The sequence below is a fragment of the Dioscorea cayenensis genome, chromosome 17 (genome assembly GCF_009730915.1).
Source record: "Dioscorea cayenensis subsp. rotundata cultivar TDr96_F1 chromosome 17, TDr96_F1_v2_PseudoChromosome.rev07_lg8_w22 25.fasta, whole genome shotgun sequence".
Lineage (NCBI taxonomy): Eukaryota > Viridiplantae > Streptophyta > Magnoliopsida > Dioscoreales > Dioscoreaceae > Dioscorea > Dioscorea cayenensis.
This window is the reverse complement of record NC_052487.1, coordinates 3,726,148-3,733,234: the sequence shown is the minus strand read 5'-3', so window position 1 is coordinate 3,733,234 and position 7,087 is coordinate 3,726,148.

The following is a 7,087-nucleotide window of genomic DNA, read 5'->3' as shown; positions in this document are numbered from 1 at the left end:
ACAAAACTTTCTTTTATTATGGACAGTGATTCTTTATACCCATGCAGCAAAAACATTGCCTGGGAATTTGGATTTAATTTGCTATTTTTTTATTTATTTATTTTAAGAGGATGAATTTTTTTAACAAATGGAATAAGTATAATAAAAAAAAAGTGTGCACACAAACCGAGAATTCATCGTGAAGCTTATACATTCTCATTTAATAACTCGGGATTTAAACTACAAATCAGCATTTATAATCGAGATCCCATTGCTACTATCACGTGGCTGTCAGAATTTAAACTTTCAATACAAAATATTTTTCATAATGAAGCTAATACCATTAAATATGAAATTTTTAACCAAATCATATTGGTTTGCCCTTGCATGCTTTTATAATTTATAAATTGAGGTACTTGAGAAGAAATAAATTTTATATATATATATATATATAAAATTTACAAGTTTGGAACCTAGGTTGACTTCCCATTAAGAAAATTTGAATATAATTTTCTTCTTCTTGGCTTTTATTATTTTGATTATACTCAACTGGAATTTTTTATATTTGCAAGTTAAGATTATAATTTTCTTCTTCTTGGCTTTTGTAAATGATTTTTTAATTTGAAAATTAGATAAATAAAAATGGTTACCTAAATGTTTATATTTATATATATAATAACCAATGTAGAATAGTGAATGAAACTAAAAATAGTGTTTTGTTTCAAATCATAAATTTAATTTCCACTTAATTTCTTAAAAAAATAAAATAAATAATCAAAGATTCATAAATCAGCAACATTGACCCCACTATAAAAAATATTAATATGACATATTTAAAAAAATTTCAATTTAAATCCAGCTGAATACAGTATTAATAGTAAAGCCCTCAAATATGACTATCAACCCTCAACTTACACTTGATGTCGATGATTAAACGTATATATGCTAGATTTCAATTCTTGACCCATGTATATGTTGTTTACTGTGCTTGTCACTCTTGTTATAGAAAAACATTTAAACAAATATTATTCTAGACTTTGATGCCTTTGTGGTCACTGTCATCTACGTCAATATTGATTTTAATTTTTTACAACTGGCACAATATCTATATATATATATATCTATGTGTTTGTGTAGAGTTTATGGATACACGTTTTTTATGCACGTTTAGATTCCTTTAATGTATCACTTTTTTGAATATTATACTAAAAATAATAATAATAATTTCATAAATCAGTAAGAATATACATGACAAAAATTAGAACAAATTGAATGAGCATTAAAAAAATCTTGTATACATGTGAATCTCATTTTCATAGGTTTATAAAAATTATAACTAATTGTTAATAATTTTAATACTATTAGTGTTAAAATAAATCCTTCTTTAATTACGCACATATTTGATAAATTCTTTTTTACACATGCGATAAGTGGAAGTACAATTAGGGGTGTGTCTAATGTTGCTGGTCCATGACTATTTGCCTCTTTGATAAGTATTTTTGATTAATAAAAAAGTTTTGAGAACAACTAAAGAAAGAAAAAGGAAAGGTTGGTACTCTGATGAGTTTGTATATATCTCTTGATAGGAACAAAGGCTTGTGAGCTAAGTAGCTAGGTACTCTGATGAGTTTGTATTATTTGGCATTTGTCAACAATGCCATAGCTTTAGGACACCTATCAAACCCCCATCAACCCTTTTTTGTGAATCAAAAATTTGAACTTTTTATTTTTTTTTTATTTTTTTATTTTTTTATTTTTGAGTCATGATAAGTGGTTGCATGTTTTTTATGTTATTGTTTACACTTTTTCAGTAATAAATAGAGACTTATCAAGAGATTCAAGACTAAGAGACATGTACTCTAGAGCCTTTTCTATGTAAGGATTTGAGTGGAGGGTGAGTATGTTCCCAAAAGATGTCTCTTCTTTTTAACTTTTTTTTTTTTTTAATTTTGTATGTTACCATTTTAAGAATTTTGAGATATAGACTATTTTTTCTATTGCTTCACCATTCAAAATTTTAATCATGGTCATGATTGCATTAATATTTGAATTTTGTTTTTTTTTTAATTTATTATTATTATTATTATTATTATTATTATTATTATTATTATTATTATTGCCACCAAAGATCCATTGACTCGTGTGTGACACCTGATCGAATCTTCACAAGAATAAGTAGAGGATACGTGAAATTTTTAAATAGAAAACCGTACATATTTTTGGGGAGGTCTTTGTGGGTTAAAATGATTATTGCCTAGTTGCAATGTGAATTGTCATGATTTGTATATTACGTAGAATATATATTTAACATAATTTTTAGGCAGGAGCTATTTAAAACTAATGAGCTCCCCTGCAACACTCAAATGTCTAATAAAAATTAAAAAAATTATTTTGATAAATAGTACCATTCAATCATCAAACCAAACAAAACATAATAAGTTAAAGACAAACATAAAATTAATACCCTAACCCCTAACCTATATACTACATTGGATGAAAAACCCCACCAAAGTTTATATACACATTAACTATTATTTTAAATGCTCCCTCCACCATTCAAAATTTTAATCACCACACACCACATGATTGCATAAAAAATTTGAAGTTTTTATCTCTCAAGTGAAACAAATTTTTTGTCCACTTATACATAAAATTATTTATTTTAATTACTTAACTATTACCATTTTTTCCATGGCAAGAGTGATAAATTAGTCAACTTCCACAAATTTTCAAAAATTACTTTGATAAATAACACCATTATACCATTAATAATAAAATAAAATAAAAAACATAATTGGTTAAATACAAACATAAAATTGGAACTCTAAACTCTAAACTCATGTGCTACTTCCTTTCAAACAAAAAGATTCCACATCAATAATGTACTAATAATTAACAATGAAAAATTCATTGATGATTGATGCCTTGCTATGATTCCTATTTTTGTTCTTTAGTTTTCAAACCCTCATTTATAAATGCTCTCTTCCCCCCTCTTCCTTCTTTAAACACAAACTCCACATTCTTTATCTTCAAACACTAGCTCCTCATTATCCAAAAAAGAAGAAAAAAAGTTATATATGCAGCATTAGCATGATGGAGAAGAACATGAGCAACAACATGAGTAAAAAATTGAAGAAACGTTTTGCATGGATTTTCAATGGCTCACGTCTCCTCCAAACTACATGCACCACCACGTCGGAAACCCGGTCTCGGAGATGGACACTTGCTTCCATTCACTTATCTATGAATTGCAATAGCTGCTGCAAGAATACTATGATGCCATTTCAAATGTTAATGAAGGAGAAGAAGATCAAAGAGGACACTGGTGGTGGTGGTGGTGGTGGTGGTGGTGATAGAGAAGGGAGGACTTGCCCTCCTGCTTCACCAGCATCATTGTCATCATTCAAGAAAAAAAAGAAGAAGTTGTTGTCAAATGGATATGGATTTACTAGCTCTTCATCAAGTGATAATGATGAAGAGTTGGGTGACATTTTTAGTAGTGAAGAATATGATAATATTTGGAAGGAGGAATCAGAAACTCTTTTGTCATCAAAAAGCTTCTCTTCTGACTCTTCTGAGTTCTATCAGCGTTCGTCTTCCATTGCAAATAAGAAGAAAAAAATATTTATAAGCACAAGATCTCATCTTCGTTTTTATCGTCAGAAAGTGAGGAAAGAGAGACTTGAAGAGAATGGTTTTTGCTGTAGTTAAGAGATCAGAGGATCCCTTATGGGGATTTCAAGAGCTCAATGGTGGAGATGATTGTTGAGAAACAAATCATGTTCTCTGAAAAAGAGCTTGAGAAGCTCTTAAAGTCTTATCTTTCATTGAACTCTTATCATCACCACCCTGTCATTCTCCGGGCATTCTCTGATATATGGGAAGCTTTGTTTGTTAATTGAATCAATCTTGAGTTGCTTCCTTAATGATCTCTTGTTTGTAATTTGCATTAAGTTTTAATCATTAATGGATGCATCATATGCATGCTTTTCTCATTCCAGAGAATTTTTTTCTACTACTCCAATTTTGAATTTTTCATGTTAATGGTTTAATTTCTTGTTTATATATATATATATATATATATAGTGTTATGACAAAAGTTTAACTGCTGATATATTGATAGTGGCCTCTTTTTGTTGTTTTTTTGTTGTTGTATATATGATGTTAATGGTTTCTTCTTCTTATCTTGAGGAGATGGCACTTGGTGTGTTTTAGAAGAATGAGAAATTTTTTTAACTAAAGTCATAAATTGGATTTGCTTGTTTGTTTGTTTGCCATTAATGCATTTGAAGGGTATTAATTAGGTGTATGACTAGTGAATAAGTTAATGCAACACTATATATATTGTCCTTCAAAAACAAAAAATAGTAGTTTTTAAAGCAAAGCAAAGCAAAGAAACACCCATGCCAGCATTTGTCTTGATCTTGATCTAGCTAGATTCCTTTTTCCCTCTAATCCATTTTGAATTTATATATGAAGTTGATGATGATGAACTTTGGTTTTCATTAATTATAAATTGCTATAACTAGTCATGATCAAGTGGAGTGATTATTTTTGTTTTGAATTAAAGAACATCGATCAAGGCCTATCTCTTTTTGACTCTTGGAAAGGTTATGGTTCCAATACATCACTATTTGTCACCTTTCTCTTGTTCTTGTTGGCAAGTGGCAACTTGGTAATGAGAAATTGAGATGTGTTTTCAGTGTCTTGCTTGGGATAAAGAAACTTGGGCATTGAAAGTAGTGAGTAAATGAGAAGTTTGAATTTTTTTCAAGAGGACATGAGCTTAAAAAAATAAATTAATTAATTAATCAAGAACATAAATACTTGATAAACATAGGAATTAACATTGAATGCATTGGCAGCAAGAATTGTTGTCATGCATTCATTTAATTTCTAGCTGAACAAATTAAGAATGTTTTCTGCAAGGTAATTATAGTTAGAAAGCTAGAGTCAATAGATATTTGACAAATCAAAACACATAAGTGTACTAGTGATTTATTTAACATATTGATTCCTCCATTCAAGACATCCGATGGATCACCAATGCTATACTGACACATTGAAGGCACTGTGCCTCTTCCGCACAGTGTACTAGCATTTAGTTCCAACTCCATGCGTTCTGAAAACACTAGGTAGCAGAAGAATGATGGCTTTATCTTTAGCTGCTTGACAGCAACTCTGTCTCTAAAGTGGTTCCTCTTGCATTTGGTCTATTGGTGATAGTTGGTTTATGTTATAACCTTTCACAAATTATGAGAGTTTAAATTACAAGTGAAAATACATTTCTACAAGTGTGAGTAGTAGTTGTGCTGATGGTATCAGAGCACACAATGCACAAACCTCACCCTCATTTGCACCGCTGAAGTTTATGCATTCCCCTATTTTTTTTAACGGCCTATTCACTCATCTTGGCAAATTAACAAACAACTATCATGAATGTAGTCGCATTATAAAATTTGGAAAACCCTAATTCCCAATATAAAAATTTTCAACAAAGTAGCTAGGATCATCAAGTAAATTTTTTTTGGGTGAGTACAAAATATTACTTTTATTTTTATTTTTATTTGTGCACTAACTTTTAATTTATATCAAAATAAACACTGAGCATTGCTTTTATTTCACCGGTTATATAATCGGAGCTTTTCGGTGAGTTTCTAGTGATGTGGACGTCAAAGTATCTGACGTGGCACACTCCACGCAAACGGCTAACGTGGATCATGGGTATCCACTTAGATATTTTGGTGTCCATGTCATAAAAACTCATCGGAAAGCCTCAATTATCTTACCTATAAAATGAAATAAAAGCTCAATGTTTATTTTAATACAAATTGAAATAAAGGCAAAATTCCGTATCCACTTTAAAAAATCTACCCTTGGGTCACCTTATTAGGCCGAATCCTATCCATTACCATTCAGCCTTTTCTTTAAGCCCAATATTTAAGCCCAAATCTCTTTTTTTGTTCACCGGATCATGCTGCCATTTCGGCTCAAATCCACCAAATCAGTCCAACCACTCAAAAAGCTTTTTTCATAATGTTAGATTTGTTGGAGAAATAGAAACAGTACAACACATTACTAATTTTTTTCTACTCTAAGTTTTTTTAAATAATAAAATTAATTTTTGGATTTGACCCTCAACAACTTGCCTACAACCTCTCTCTCTCTCTCTCTCTCTCTCTCTCTCTCTCTCTCACACACACACACACACACACACACACACACACACACATCAACTTAATTTCTTAAGGCTTGAATTTTATATTTTGGGAAATAGGCTATAATTTTAAGCGATAATTTAATGTAATTTTTGAAGGAGAAAAATCACTTGTTGTATCCCCATTCATTGACGCCAAAGATTATTAAAATCATATATTTTGCATCCCTGTAATTCACCCTTTTATAAATTAAGAATATATTATTGTAGTTTGTTGAGTTAAATCAAACTATGTTGGCCTTTAATCACAAATTTCAAATTACACTAGGATTGTAGATGTGATGAGACAAATGACAAAAAAAAATGACACTATAATTAAGAATAATTGAAGACAAACAAAAGTTAAGTTGGTTGAGACATCATATCATTTATGTTCACTCACAAAATAAAATAAAATTAAATAAAATAAAATCTTTTATGATTAAAAAAGTTAAAGAATTACATGCAAGAGATTAATTCCTCTATGTGAGAACCACTTATAGACCAGTAAGTAATTAACATTTTCTCTCAATTAAAACAATGAAGAAAATATATATTATAACAAAAGAGAATTAAGGCTTATTATGTCTCTCACATCCCTAAGATAACAGTGATCAGTCTTAATTAATCTCTCTTTTTTGTGATGTTGTGTATTTGTCTCAAATGAGGCCATGAAAACCATTATTAATCATATATCTTGCGTTTGCTAGATAAATGGGTGTGCATATTTTATTATTCTAATTATCCATTACAATACATATATACATATATATGAATAATTGAGACATTAATTCTCAATATCAAAATTGATTTGCCTCCTCATGCAATGGCTAATTGGAAACATTTACAACCACTGCCATGAAAAAGGAAAGGAAAAAAATAAGGAACAAACGTATACTCATGAAAAAAGAA